At 41.2% G+C, this 15,602-nt stretch overlaps 1 long non-coding RNA gene across 1 annotated transcript; it reads right to left on the bottom strand.

Annotated features, from left to right (window-relative positions):
• Positions 1-3,940: 3,940 nt before the first annotated feature.
• LOC129641782 (uncharacterized) lies at positions 3,941-13,655 on the bottom strand. Its single transcript, XR_008709436.1, has 3 exons — positions 13,138-13,655; positions 5,795-5,861; positions 3,941-4,431 (listed from the first exon to the last, which is right to left on the bottom strand). It is a non-coding gene; the product is annotated as an uncharacterized LOC129641782 (long non-coding RNA).
• Positions 13,656-15,602: the final 1,947 nt, after the last annotated feature.

Here is a 15,602-nt window from a genome sequence, read left to right as displayed (position 1 = left end):
CTATACACTTAAAAATGAAAGAAAGAAGAGATTGTAAGGACCTAAGTAGAAAGAGAAATACCAAAGAAGCAAGAGTAACAAAAATTTGAATCCATTAGCAGCTTGGAACTGATAGACAACTCCTTACATATACAGGGGTTGGGCTTCCCTTGTAGCTCAGTTGGTAAGGACTCTGCCTGCAGTGCAGGAGACCTGGGTTCAATCCCTGGGTCAGGAAGATCCCCTGGAGAAGGAAAAGGCAACCCACTCCATTATCCTTGCCTGGAAAATCTCATGGACAGAGGAGCCTGGTTGGCTGCAGTCCATGGGGTCACAAAGAGTCAGGCATGACTGAGAGACTAACAATTACTTACTTACACATACAGGGGTGAGGTGAAGTGAGGAGACCAGGCTTCCTATATGATCTCTGGAACCTAGGGAAATACCAATGTCTGCTAATTACATTTGCTCTCAACTCGGGATGAAGCCATCATGTGCCACTTTGAATATTCAGAGGAAAAAGTATTCATTGTCACAAATGATAAGAATTTGGTCTGTGTTACATGTGAGTGCAAGGTCAAGACTGCTCATCTGCAAAGGGTAAGGTCCACCAAACAGCCTAACAGTATGATGCATGCTTCTTATATTATCAGAGCTCTTATTCAGACTGATGATAAAGTATTCCTCTAGTAAAGAATGTGAGATGCAGTCTGTAGAGAATTTTTGATATTTGAAAGATCTAATAGGAAGGAAACTTTACATCACAGGAAATAGAGATCAAATAATTGATAAACAGTATTTTGTAATCAGATCAGATCAGTCGCTCAGTCGTGTCCGACTCTTTGTGACCCCATGAATGGCAGCACACCAGGCCTTCCTGTACATCACCAACTCCCAGAGTTCACTCAGACTCACATCCATCGAGTCAGTGATGCCATCCATCCATCTCATCCTCTGTCGTCCCCTTATCCTCTTGCCCCCAATCCCTCCCAGCATCAGAGTCTTTTCCAATGAGTCAACTCTTCGCATCAGGTGGCCAAAGTACTGGAGTTTCAGCTTTAGCATCATTCCTTCCAAAGAAATCCCAGGGCTGATCTCCTTCAGAATGGACTGGTTGGATCTCCTTGCAGTCCAAGGGATGCTCAAGTGTCTTTTCCAACACCACAGTTCAAAAGCATCAATTCTTTGGCGCTCAGCCTTCTTCACAGTCCAACTCTCACATCCATACATGACCACAGGAAAAACCATAGCCTTGACTAGATGAACCTTTGTTGGCAAAGTAATCTCTGCTTTTGAATATGCTATCTAGGTTGGTCATAACTTTCCTTCCAAGGAGTAAGTGTCTTTTAATTTCATGGCTGCACTCACCATCTGTAGTGAGTAAGCTTAAACACTCAAAAGATAAAGCTTTAATTGGGGCTTCCTGGTGGCTCAGATGGTAAAGAATCTGCCTGCAGTGCAGGAGACCCAGGTTTGATCACTGAGTCAGGAAGATTCCCTAGAGAAGGGAATGGCAACCCACACCATATTCTTGTCTGTAGAGTTTCATGGACAAAGGAGCCTGGAAGGTGACAGTCCATGGGGTTGCACAGAGTCAGATAGAACTAAGCAACTTTCACAACAACACAAGCTTAAACCCTCAAAATGTAGATGTTTAATTAAGTTTCAAAAAACAAGTAGGGTGTTTTGTGTACATAGAGATTAAAAAGATCACATGAAAATCTTGGTATTGATGAATATCACCTTTGAAACTAAAGTTTTAAAAATTTAGATAGGAATGATAAAGAGTATGCTAAATCTTGCTAAGGAAAAAATGAATGAACAGAAACCAGCAATAAAGGCAGAAGCTGACACTGCAGGTCCTGTGGTCAAACTGAATTGGTTTGATTCTTTAACCTCCCTATTATTCTTGGACTATCTGTCAAATGGAAATGATAACAATTTTTGCATCTTTAGCGTTGTTGTGAATGCAAATGGGTAAAATGTCAACTGCAGTACATGGTACTAAAATACGTAATAAATCAATTTCAATGTATCTGTTATATCACTATAATCTCCTAGAAGGCAATGTAATGAGACAGACTGCATAGCAAAAGAAATCAAGGCACAGAAAAATCAAAGGTGGGTCTCCAACATATATTTAGTAAGATTTCTAGAAGAGTAAAGAAGGGAAAGAAAAAGAAGTAACCTCAAAGAGATTTTTGAGGATGGATTGTTTTCAGAATAGAAAAAGACATGAAGATGCAATGGTTTTAATTTGTTTATTATGTTTGTCAAGCCAGTGAAATTGAGTCAAGGAATTGTAAAAATAAATATTTTTTGAGGAAGTAGGTTAATTATTTAATTATCTATGATTTATCCTTCTAGCTTTGAAACAGTTTGAAGTGAACTTTGAATTTATGTTTTAAACTTTTTGTGCTTTTTTCCATGATCAGGAAATTTGGCACAAAAACTCCAGTGTTCAACTTTGTATTCAAATCATAGCTCTGGTACTTAACAATTTTGAGCTGTGCACAGTATTTAAATTTGCTGTGTATCAATCGTCTTGTTTTACCAAGGCCATTAAGGTAGTTTTGATAATTTGATTAATGTTACATGTAAAATATTTAGAACACTGTCCTACTTATAGTAAGTGCTCAATAAATTAATTATTTCCCTGCACAGACATAAGTTTAATGGCTCATCTGAAGAGCATTTGAAAAAATTTTTAATCTTTTTGTGGCCGCTTTAGTGGGATACTCCTAAACATAAAATTACATGTATTAGATATATAGATATTGACATAAACAATGTAATATGAGATTAGTTTGCCCAATGAATTGAAAATCATTAAAGTACAAGTAGAAAACGTTTCTATTTTTTCTAATATTTGCTACAAACTTTGATATCTCCCTTCCCACTGTGTAGTTGATTACTATAATTGCTTCTCATTTGAGTCCATGAACTTCAATCATTTAAAATATTTTCAATCAACTATTTGATTCAAAATCCTGTTCCTTCTCAGATTTAGTCTAGCCTCATAGCTCCTTCCATGAGTTTGGGTTGGATAGAGACAAGATCTGTTCTTTTCCCTGGACCTTTTCTTGAGCTTACTTTTCTAGTTGAGAAGATGCACAGAAAAGAGAGTTGAAAATAGCAACTCCATGTCAGTGGTACAGAATCTGTTGGCCCCATTGTGTGGGGGGCTATAATCTTCAGCTAATTCTAACTGATTTTCTTTTGTTTCTCTTTGGCTCCTTTAGAAAAAACATGTGTGATTATACAGATGGTATTATAGGACCTTCCTCCTGTACAAGAGACCTACTAGATCTAGACTAGTCCTGTTTCTACTCCTCACCCCAAACTAGTAAAATTATGACAAGAAGAACAGTTTTTTTTTTTTTTTTTAAGTTTAAATGCTATTCAGTTGAGTTGTTCAACTGATGACTGTGCAGAGTAATTATGCTTAATATTTATTGAGTGCATGCTATGGTGGTCTACTTCACTCTATTCTGTCACATTGACCCTTTGCTATGGAAATGCCTCATTTTGAAATAATAATAAGACAGCTTAAGTCTATTAATGGAAAACTCCTCTGTTCTTATTGTGTCAAATGTGAGACACAAACTGCTCCTATGGTATTTTTACACCTGGCCAAACTATCTTCTAGTTTTGTTTTTTTTTTTTCCCCCTTCAAGATCTGATGATATCAGGTTATTTTTGCATGTTCTGTAATTTTAGACATCTCATTTCCCTAGAGTTGGCTCTACTTTGTAGTCAAAATTTTGTTTTATTGACATTAGGCAGAGCCCTAAAATTTTTTGAGGCTCAGTTTCTTTATAGTTCACACATAAGGATTCATGATGTTTTACTGAGGTTCGAGTGAAAGAATAGTGAATATATTGTCAGGGGAGTTTGTCATTTCCTCAGTTCTGTCTCGCTGCAGCAAAAATTTGAAGCGATGGATGAGTAGGTGTTACAGCTCAGTTTTATTAGGAAAAACAAAAGATAGTGCACCCTGGAGGAGTGAGGATGGGTGAGCCCAAAAGATAAAGGGAAGAGAAGCCTCAATCCTTCTAGGTCTCCTCCCCCCTGAGCCTGCCCTATGTAAATTGGGCTAGCCAGGAGGGCTGTTTGTCCTCAAACCTTCCTTTGTTCTATTTTCGCTGGCTTTTCCCTTCTTTATCTTTTAGCCACTGCCATTTTGGACTCCCTTTTCCTATTCAAACTACCTAACATTCCCCCCTCAAGAGATGGTAGGCCCAATTCTTTGGGAATAGGGGCATCAAAGTCTCTCTGGCTACTTTCCCCTGAATTGAGACAGTGAGGGGCATTGGGCCTTCCCCACTTGCTAGTCTCAAGCCTCAGAGTCCTTACAGAGGTGTCCATCTAAGGGTGAGTGATATTTTCTGTGGTTGGCTGTAGTTTTATATATCCTTGTTAAACTGGCACTGCATGTTGTAGCTTGTTGACCTAAGCAGAGACAAAATGGGTTAGACAATAGATAACACATGGAACAATCATAAGCAGCATCAATATGGTGATAACAAGGATTAGTAGGGGCATTAGCCAACTCCAAATTCCCACCAGCCAGGAAAAGGATCCCCCAAAGAAAGATTATAGCCACCCTGAGAACTCTCCAGCTTGTTCTTTGAGATCCAGTAGAATCTAAATGTTTTCCTTGAGATCATGAGACTTTCTTTAACTTATCTGGAGGTATTTACCCAGAAACGACACCTCTCATTTAAGATGGCTCAAGGCCCTCCTTGTTTAGGGATCAGGAGATCTATTTTGAAGTACAAACTGTCTTTTTTGAAGTACAACCCCTGCCAAGCTGTGGTGGCTCTTAGAGCTGTCCTGAGAAATCTTTTCCTCAGAAATTTAATTTTGGGGGTGTTCATTAGAATAACACTCATTTGTAGTCCTGAATAGGTATCTGAGATCTCCCAGGGGCTCACTGGTATACTGAGTGTCCTCTTCTGTTTTCTTCCATGATTTGACTAGTGAGTAGTGAATCCAGGAGTTGTATCCTGGTACCTTGACTGCTGTTGGGGTAGAAAGTATTACAGGGTAGGGCCCTTCCATGTGGCCTGGAGTTGAGCGTTTGAGGACCCATCTTTCCAGACTTTAATTAGGACTTGGGTCTCTGGAGCATATAGTGGTGGCTCTTTACAATCGTCTGGGTCCTGGTTGACACCCTACAAGCGTATATCCTGTTGGAATTGCCCAATGGCCATGGCATAAGACCAGAGGGACTGAGCTTATGGATCAAGGAAGAGGTAATTGACATAAACAAAAGGTCTTATAAAGACTAAGACCAACCTGTTTCTTAGGGACAATATGGGTGTGGATGAGACCTATTGGTAAAGCCTCCTTCCATCCCATAGAGGTCTCCTGGGTTATCTTTTTTATTGCTTATTTTAACAATTGGTTGGCTCTTTCTATCCTGAAGACTGAGGCCTCCAGGCACAATGGAAATAATAAGTAATGCCCAATGCTTTAGAGACCCCTTGGGTGACCTTAGAAGTAAATGATGTCCCATTGTCTCTTTGTAATGACCTGAGCAGACCAAGTCTCAGAATGATTTCATGGTGTAGTTTTTTACCACCTCCTCAGCCTTCTCAGTCCGGGTGGGAAAGCCTTCAATCCATACTGTGAATGTATCTATCATGACTAATAGGTACTTATACCCTTGAGAAACTGGCATTTTGGTAAAGTCCATCTGCCAGTCCTCTCCTGGGTTGATCCCACATCTTTGGATGGGCTGGGCCAGCTGGGGTCTTCGAGCACCTTGGGGTTGTTTAACTGGCAAGTAGGACATGAGGAGACAACTTACCTTATAGTCGTTGGAGGCCTGTTCCTCTGAAGAACCTTTCTAGTAATCTTTGGAGGGCCCTTTTCCCCTAAATGAGTGGTGGAAAGTAAAGAGTTAACCAACTTCCATTGGAGGTTCCCAGGCAGAAAAAGGAGTCCCTCCTTGTGGAACCACCCCATATGATCTTCTTGAAAACCCTCACTCTTAGCTTTAAGAGTCTCATCTTCAGTATATGAAGGAGTTTCTGGCAAATTCATCTGTGGAACAAAGGTGACAATCCCTATTAGGTCATTGCTCTGTAATACTGCTCTCTTAGCTGCCTGATCAACTGCTTGGTTCCCTTGTGCTACTTCCATGCTCCCTTTTTGGTGTCCTTTACAGTGGGAGACTGAAACCTCAGTGGGCAGATGGATTGCCTCCAAGAGCCTAAGTATTTGATCACCATATTTGCTTTGGGACCCTTGGGTGATCAAGTGGCCTCTTTCTTTCCAAATAGCAGCATGTCCATGTAGCACAAGAAAAACATACTTGGAGTCAGTGTAAATGGATACTCTTTTTCCTTTTCCCAACTCTAAAGTTTGAGTCAGGGCTATGAGCTCAGCTAATTTGGCTGAAATACCTGGTGGCAAATGTTTAGCCTCTATAGTCTCAAAATTGGGTACTAGTGCATATCTGGCTCTTCTGTTCCATCCAAGACAAAGCTGCTTCCATCAGTGTACCAGATTTCCTCAGGATTGGTCAGAGGATCTTCTGACAGTCCCTCTCAGAATTTTGTCCAGTGGTCCAAGGTTTATAGGCAAGAGTGAAAGGGAGAGAGTCCTCGGGAGTAGGCAGGAGGTGTCTGGGTTAAGAAACTCACAAGGGGACATAGTCAAGCCTGGATTTTCCATCAGCACTACTTGATATCTGAGGATTCTTTGATCACACATCCATAAATGCCTCTCCCATTCAGGAGTTGTTTCATTCGGTGGCTGGTAAAAATAGTTAATTTGTCCCCAAGAGAGAGTTTTAAGGCATCTTCTATCAGGACAGAAATAGCTGCAAGATTCTGAAGGCAGGAAAGATTGTTTCCCAATAAGGGGGTTGCAAGTGCCACCAGAAACTGGTGGGAAAATATTTGCCCATGCCAGCAATGAAGAAGTGCTTGGGTGAATCTTTTGTAATTACTTTTTCCTGTAGCACCCAAAATGTTACAAGATTTTAAGAAGAAGGCTCTGGAATAGGAGGTCAGGACAGAGTAGGTAGCACCTGTGTCAGCCAAGAAATTCTCGGATCTTCCTGCCACATCCAGTTGCACCCTTGGCTCCAGCTCTGTGATGATTGTCTGTGACAGGTGGGCTGGCTGGAGTGGACCACCTCTGTCCTGTTGAACCATCGTGAGGAAAGGCTTGGTGCTTGACCTTGAGGCTCTTGGGACCCAAGGGCAGAGTGCCACCCAATGTCCCAATTGATGGCATTTGTAGCAAGCCATTTTAAAGGACTTGCCACGGTTTGGACACTCTTTGGCCCAATGCCCCCACTGTCTACAAATTAGGCATTTATCTCATGCCTTGTCCTTCAAGGACTTGGGGTTTGCCATAGGGCTTCCCTGGAGGGCAGCCAGCACCTGGTCATACCTTATCTCTTTCCTTTTCTCCCTTTCTTGGCCTTGGCCTCCCTCTCCTGTTCTGTTATAAAAGGTATTGGTGGCTGTCTGGACCATCTCATCTAAACAGACAACAGGGTCCTGCTGCAGTAGCTGTTGTAACTTTATCCTGATGTCTGATGCACATTGGGACAGGACATTGTCCTTTAAAGCCACCAGTCCCTCATAAGAGTCTAAGTCCAGATTGGTAAACTTTTAGAGGGACTTTTAGCCTTTCCAGAAAGACAGTGGGGTTCTAGTTGGACTCCTGAGTTATTGCTGAGACCAGGCATAGTTCCACAGCTGATAGGCTTCCTTCTATTTTCATGGATAGACTTGCTTAGGGGTGAATCTTTCTGAAGCTTATCCTACCCAGTACTGTTGCAACCTCAGAGCAAGGCGCCCCCAGGCCAGGGTGCAGATCCCCAGGCAGGCTCAGGCATGACAGCCTCCTGGAGATCAAATCCCTGAGCAGGTCGAGGCATGTCAACCTCCTGGGACCCCTGGACTGGTGGATCTCCAAGCAGGTTGAGGCATGACAACCTTCCAAGAACAAGATCCCTAGGCAGGTTGAGGCATGTCGACCACCTGGGACCCTGGAGTCGGGCATCCCCAAGGTCTCCACCGTGACCAGTGCTGGATAGGATTAAGATATTGTAATCTTAACTCATCGCAGGTTTGTCCACTGTGGGAACGGATACCCTGATGTAAAGCAATCCAAGCCTGTGCCCTGAGACCAGGAACCTGGTGAAACAGCCATAAGCATTATTCTCTTATTGCTCTGAGGGAATTTAAGTCATTGATTTACTCCGCTACTCTTTCATAAGAACAGCTTAGGATGTCTCCAATGCTAAACATCTCATTGTCATAGACCCACTTTAGGTAATAACAGAAGCAATGACAAAGGAGCAGATTATCTGGTCCTGCTAGGGGCTTTAGGAGTATTTTAATAATAATAAGTGGGGTGGAGTGACGTTGCCTACAAGGGGGTAGGGTCCTGTTTGCAGAAGTTAGTAAGTGGCTTAAGAACAAATTGATAAGAGGCAACAGACCAGATGTTCCATAAAAGTGGAGTGGAGATTTGATCTGGGAGTATGTTTGCAACTTTAGGAGAGGGGTGGCAAGGGTTTGGGCCCAAACAGCCTACAGGGCTAACTCTGAAAGTGATAAACATTACCCTGGTAGCCCAACTGCCCTGAAGGGATGCCACCAGATGGACTTCTAGCAGGCATTGTGTGTCTCTCACCTGCCCTAGTGGGTTCACTGAGAGATATTCTTTTGCACATGTTGTAGGAAACATGGAAGATGAAGGCCTGAATATCTAGAGAGATTGAATATTACACAATATTTCTTTCCCAAGGACCAGCTATTTTCTGGTTGTCCCTCCAGAAGATTGTAGAGGCAACATTGTGGGCCTGGATGGGGCTCAGGAAAAGAGTGTGAAACAGGAAGGAAGAGGGCAGGGCACAACTTTTGAAAGAATGACATAGCCCAAGGGCATAACACAAACATATTAAAATCAAATGGGTCAAAAAAAAAAAAAAAATCAAATGGGTCCAAGAGGACAAGTCAAATATTGTTGGAATGATCCTCACATTCATTAGCATATGAAGTCACCACACCACATTCCATGGCCACTGCTCTGCAATGGCCCACACCCTATGGAGTGTCAGTTCCGTTCAGTCACTCAGTTGTGTCTGACTCTTTGCGACCCCATGAATTGCAGCACGCCAGGCCTCCCTGTCCATCACCATCTGCCAGAGTTCACTCTAACTCACGTCCATCGAGTCGGTGATGCCATCCAGCCATCTCATCCTCTGTCATCCCCTTCTCCTCCTGCCCCCAATCCCTCCCAGCATCAGAGTCTTTTCCAATGAGTCAACTCTTCACATGAGGTTGCCAAAGTACTGGAGTTTCAGCTTTAGCATCATTCTTTCCAAAGAACACCCAGGACAGATCTCCTTTAGAATGGAATGGTTGGATCTAGAGTGTGCTTCTCTCCAAATCTGAACAAATCCCCCTCTTACCTATCACTGTGTCTCACTGAATTTTTTGCAATGAGACATCAAGAGCTTGAGCTTTGTTATGTCCTAAAACCAGGCACTGTGCGTTTTGACTAGGCTCAGGTCCCAGTTGGATATGACTGAGTGACTAGGTGTAGCACAGAGTCCCTGCCACACGGGTTTGAGTCCTAATCTTAGGTAAATGGTTTCAAACACAACTTTCAGAAATGGAAAGATGGTGACCTGCTCAATATTTTGTAAGCAATGGCATAGATGGAGAGAGGAGCTGAAGGACAGAAGGAAAAAGCAGTGGGACAAACGTGCCAAGGAATCCCCCTCATATCCTGCTGGAAAAAACTGCTAAATGCCTGAACTGTACCCATAATTTTCATTGGCCTGATGCTTGGCACAAAGAGATTAAGGGCAGAAGAATCCCAACCCACTTGGGCAACAGCTACTAAGACACAGCAGATAGTAGAGCCTTCGGGACACCCTGGGACACCCACCACCGCTCGCCTGTTTGCAGAGTGTTTGAGGAAACAAGAAATGAGAGATTGTAAAGGAGTTAAGATTTTGTTAGCTGTATGCCCTTCCAGCCATATGAGCAAGGATCTCCTACCTTAACCAAAGGTTTTCTGGAATCTGAGACTGTGCTTTGTGAGCTTTCTGATGAGTTTGTTTTTTTCTGTCCCGGTTTCCAGCACAGTGGGCTTCTTTTCACTTCCCCTGCGCTGGGTTTTCTGCATGTTCAGCTTCCACCGTGGAAGCTTTCACCAAGTTGGGTTTCTGCTGTGCTTGGCCTTTGTCTCGCAGGGGCCAAGCCAAGGTTGTTTCAGCCCAGTTAAATCTGAGAAATGGCACTATAGATATCAGGGGAGATTGTAACTTCCTCGGTTCTGTTTTGCCGCAGCAAAAATTTGAAGCGATGGATGAGTTGGTGTTACAGCTCAGTTTTATTAGGAAAAACAAAGAATACTACACCCTCGAGGAGTGCAGCCGACCCAAAAGATGAATAGAAGAGAGGCCTCAACCCTTCTAGGTTTCCTCCTTTTTTGCATTTGTCTCCTCACTCCAGGGCCTGCCCTATGTAAATTGGGCTAGCCAGGAAGGCTGTTTGTTTTACCTGAGGTCCTCACTCCTCAGGTCCTCAGATCGTCCTTTGTTCTGTTTTCACGGGCTTTTCTCTTCTTTGTCTTTCAGTCACCGCCATTTTGGACTCCTTTTTCCTATTCTAACATTATCAAGTTCAATTCATTTCAAAAATGTATACGAATATATGAAGAACTATTAATCCAAATATTTCTCTCTTATACATGCACATCTATTTTAGATATTACGTTGTGTGTAAGGTAAGGCAGAGCCTTTATAATCTAATTATAGAATATCACACCAATATCAAGTTAAAAAGTATAAAATGAATAATATTTTGACTCCCATCAATCTGTTTGCTCCTTTTGCTGACCGAGCTGCCTACATTCCTTCTGTAGTTTTCCCTCTGGGACAGGAAGGCAAATGTACCTTACAGTAGGAGGAGGAAATGACTGTATTTGTTTTCTACTGTTGTCACAACGGATTACTCAAAATTTAACAGTTTAAAACAACACAGATTTATTATCTCACAGTTTTTGTAGGTCCATCTATATGGATCTTATAGGACTAAAATCAAAATATTGGCAAGGCTCGTTCTTTACTGGAGGCTTTGGCTATCATCCAATTCCAGACTTATTTAGGCAGAGTCCATGTCTATGTAGCTGTATACCTGAGATCCCCATTTCCTTGCTGGTTGTCAGCAAGTGGTCTTTTCTCATAGACAGTCCCCTTTCTTCCCCGTGCTTTCCACATGACCTCTTTCCAGCAGCAGTGAGTCTGGGCTGTTTCAAGTTTCAAAACTCTCCTCCCGTCTGTTCTGCTTCATCTCTCTGGCTCACCCCTGTTCCTTTCTCTTCTGCTGCTAAGAGCTAATGTGATAGTATGGCTCCACTTGAATAATGCAGAGTAATCTCCCTGGAGAGTAGACTGAACGTTTAGAATTCTGCCTGCAATAATGACAGTCATTGTGCTATATACTAAAAGAGCTAGTTGAACTCTAAAGAGGAAGAAGATATTTTATTTCTGGGCTGAAGTGCAGAGAGGGATAGCATGTACAGTCAGGCCAGTTATTTTCACTTATCTAAAAATTGTTTTAGTGCCTGAAAGAGATTGGCAGGAGATAGAAGCACAAGTTGCTTCCTGACCTTTTTCATCCCCAGATTTGTTCCTGAGTCTGAGTAGTGGGTGTGACACTAGTTCATTGAGGGTGGTTTGGGGAATCTGGGAGTTATCTGTAACATATCTTAGGGAAGGTGGGAGAGCAATAGCCAAGACGTGAGCTTGCCTTAGCATCACAGAATTCTGTACACTGTTGTCTAGTATAGAAAAGCAGTCCAGAGCCTACAGCCTACCCAAGGAAATGAAGGCTGAAAAGAGACTTGAAAGGAATAAGGAGCAGTTGATCTTCCAGGAATAGAGTGCTTTCCCAGGATTTGAATCCCTTTTCCTGTAAAATTGATTAATTGGCATTCTCTCTTTCTTCTTTGTACCTCTTAACTTGGAAAGTACATCTGGAAGTTCTCTGAACTTGGAATGTAAGTAGAAATCTCCATTAGATAAAGCTTTTGATGCCAATTCTGAGGCAGCAGGAAAGTTTTGCTAAGAAACCATCCATTTATTCTAATACTGTTGATAGAGAGAACAAGTAATTGTTCACAGGTGAGAACCCTTAAACATAAAGAGCTTGGCACAGCACATGGTATTCTAATCAATCACAACCCCTAGTGTTTCACTCTTCATTTCTCAGTAATCTCTATGAGGTTAGAGATGCTTAATTTTTTCCGTATTTCATTCACCACCTTCATAGGGCTGGATAAGAAGTAAACACTCAACAGATTGATTCCTAACACTACTCTGGGCGGTGAGCATTTTATTTGGAATTTTTTTGTTCTACCTGTTATTAGGATAGGGGCCTCTTTTGGGAACCGGTAATTTCAGATGAGCTTGTTTATTTTTACTGTGACTAAAACCTAGATTTACAAAGAACCTCATATATTAATACAAGCATCACTTTAGGTGGGTAAATATTATTATCACTGCACTTTACCAAGGAGGCAACTGAGGCCCAATGTGAGAGCATGATCAGCCAACAAGAGACAGATGAAAGAACATTCTACAAATTTTCTGACTCCTAGTATAGTACTTCCTTCATTTCACAATGTTGCTCAAGCATAAACAAGCTGAAATCACTCCCTCTGCTGCTTATGAACACCAGAGAACTTAATCAAAAAAGCAGATGAAAATTGAATTAAATTGTTGTCCCTTTTGATACAGAGTGGCCTGACCTTTTCTGAGACAGAGGAACACTTGGCACTGGACAACATCCTATTCTATAAAGAGGGTCTCACTAGGCCACCTGGGAACTGTCAAGAGAATATCCTCCTGATGTCCTGTGGGAAGTGAATGACTACCCAACACAGATTACAAACATAGTCAGGTGGCAATTGTGCTTAAGGCTATACACCTTGAACTAGAATAAAAATAAGACCCGTGGAACCCAGATAGGACAACTTTCAGTTGAAAGAACAGACCATTAAAGAGTAAAGGGGATAAAACAAACAAACAAAAAATAAAAACCTTCTTGAAGTCTGGTTTTCAATATGGACACTGAAATCTGGCCAGTTCTAAAGGACAGTCTGTTCACTTACCTCCTCTCCACTGAAGCTTACCAGCAGCTTGAAGGAGTGCTTCCAGTTCCTCAGAGAGAAGAATCAGCATCAGGCTGTGATGAGGCATATACCAGTCATCAGCTGGGGCAGGGCTTCCCCTTGGTTGACCGGCTTTCTTCTCAAGATGGGAAGAGCGGGAGTGCAGCCAAGTGGAGAAACAAAAGTGGTGTCAGCGGATTTTGCTGCAATGGTTGCAAATTTGAAGTGTTTAGGCATATTAAAAGTCATATATAATTATAGAATTCTGAGGTCTGTGTTTTAAAATTAGATCATCTTTAAATTTGATATGCAACAGTTTCTTTTCCTCAAAGCCAAATTTCTTTCAGAATTTTAATGTAGAAGATTGATATAATTATTTGGATAAATAAAAATGAAGACAAACATGCTAGTTTCCATATAAATATCCTCAGGAAAAGAACGACTTAGTCTCTTTTGCTAAAGCAGTCATGCAACATCTCTACTTGATTTTGGAACCTAGGCTCTGAAATTTAACAATGCATGCTTTTAAGTGAAGAACAATTCCTATTCACTTCTGTGAATCTAAAATATATTAAGGTGTAGGGTTTTTATTTGATTCAATGTAATAAAGCTGTGTTCATATACTTTCTATTTAACTCTCAATAGGGGATTTATTGTTTACAATAAATCATATTAGGTTATTTTGTATCTTTGTAGAATATATTTATGTGCCCATATATATTTTTACTGAAGCATAGTTGATTTAAAATATTATTTTTGTTTCATGTGTATAACATAGTGATTCATTTTTTAGATTATACTCCATTTAATTACAGGATGATGGCTGTAATTCTCAGTACTATATAACATATGTTTGTTGCTGATTTATTCACAATAGTGTCTCTTAATCCCATACCCTTATCTTGTCCCTACCCACTTTTCTCTCCCTAGGGGCAACCATAGTTGGTTTTCTATGTCTATGAGACTGCTTCTGTTTTGTTTTATACATTTGCTTATTTTATTTATTAGATTTCACATATAAGTGATAAAATATAGTAGTTACTCTATATGATTTATTTCACTAAGCATTGTATCTTCTAGATCCATCTACATCATTGCAAATGACAGAATGCCATTTGTTATGGCTCAATAATATTTCATTGTATATATCTTTATATTTATATATACATAATCCATACTATTTATCCATTCACCACTTGATATATACTTAAGATTTCTTCCATATATTGGCTATTATAAAAAATGCTGCTATGAATATTGGATGCATTTATTTTTTCAAATTAGTGCTTTCATTTTCTTCATGTATATACCCATTGGTAGAACTGCTGAATCAGATGCTAGTTCATACACTAGTTCTGGGAGTGGAGGGCGGGGGTGGGTTCCTGGTGGCTCTGTAGTAAAGAATCTGCCCACAATGTAAGAGACACAGATTTGATCCCTGAGTGGGAAGATCCCATGGAGGAGGAAATTGCAACCCATTCCAGCTTCCCTGATAGCTCAGTTGGTAAAGAATCCACCTGCAATGCAGGAGACCCCGGTTCGATTCCTGGGTTGGGAAGATCCCATGGAGAAGGGATAGGCTACCCACTCCAGTATTCCTGGGCTTCTTGTGGGATAATATGGTAGTTCGTGGCTTCTCCGGTAGCTCAGCTAGTAAAGAATCCACCTGCAATTCAGGAGACCCCGGTTCAATTCCTGGGTCAGCGGAGAAGGGATAGGCTACCCACTCCAGTATTCTTGGGCTTCCCTTGTGGCTCAGCTGGTAAAGAATTTGCCTGCAATGCAGGAGACCTAGGTTTGATCCCTGGGTTGGGAAGATTCCTTAGAGAAGGGAAAGGCTACACACTCCAGTATTCTGGCTTGGAGAATTTCATAGACTGTACAGTCCATGAAGCCACTAAAGAGTCAGAAATGACTGAGCAATTTTCAAGTTCACTTTCCAGTATTATTGTCTGGAAAATTCCATAGACAGAGGAGCCTGGTGGGCTCATAGAGTCAACAAAGAGTCAGGCAGGACTAAGTGACTGAGCACCCATGAGCATGCTAGTTCTATTTTTTTAGTTTTTTAAAGAACCTCCATATTATTTTACAGAGTAGCTTCACCAACTCACATTCCTACCAACAGTGTACCAGGGCTTCTTTTCTCTACATCCTCACCAACATCTTTTATTTGTAGACTTTTTGATGATAGCTATTTTTGACAGGTGTGAGGTGGTATCTTACTATGGATTCAATTTGCATTTCTCTAATGATTAATGGTACTGAACATCTCATCATTAACCTGTTAGCCATGTCTGCTTTGGAACAAATGTCTGTTTAGGCATTCTCCCATTTATTAATTGAATTGTTTGGGTGTTTTTAATATTGAGTTATATGAACTGTTTATTTATTTTGGATATTACCCCCTTATCTGTAGTATCATTTGCAAATATTTTCTTCCATTCCATAGGTCATCTTTTTGTCTT

This window comes from Bubalus kerabau, chromosome 1 (assembly GCF_029407905.1).
Source record: "Bubalus kerabau isolate K-KA32 ecotype Philippines breed swamp buffalo chromosome 1, PCC_UOA_SB_1v2, whole genome shotgun sequence".
NCBI classification, from domain to species: Eukaryota; Metazoa; Chordata; class Mammalia; order Artiodactyla; family Bovidae; genus Bubalus; species Bubalus kerabau.
The sequence above is the reverse complement of the archived record's forward strand: the minus strand, read 5'-3'. Positions and strand labels throughout refer to the sequence as shown.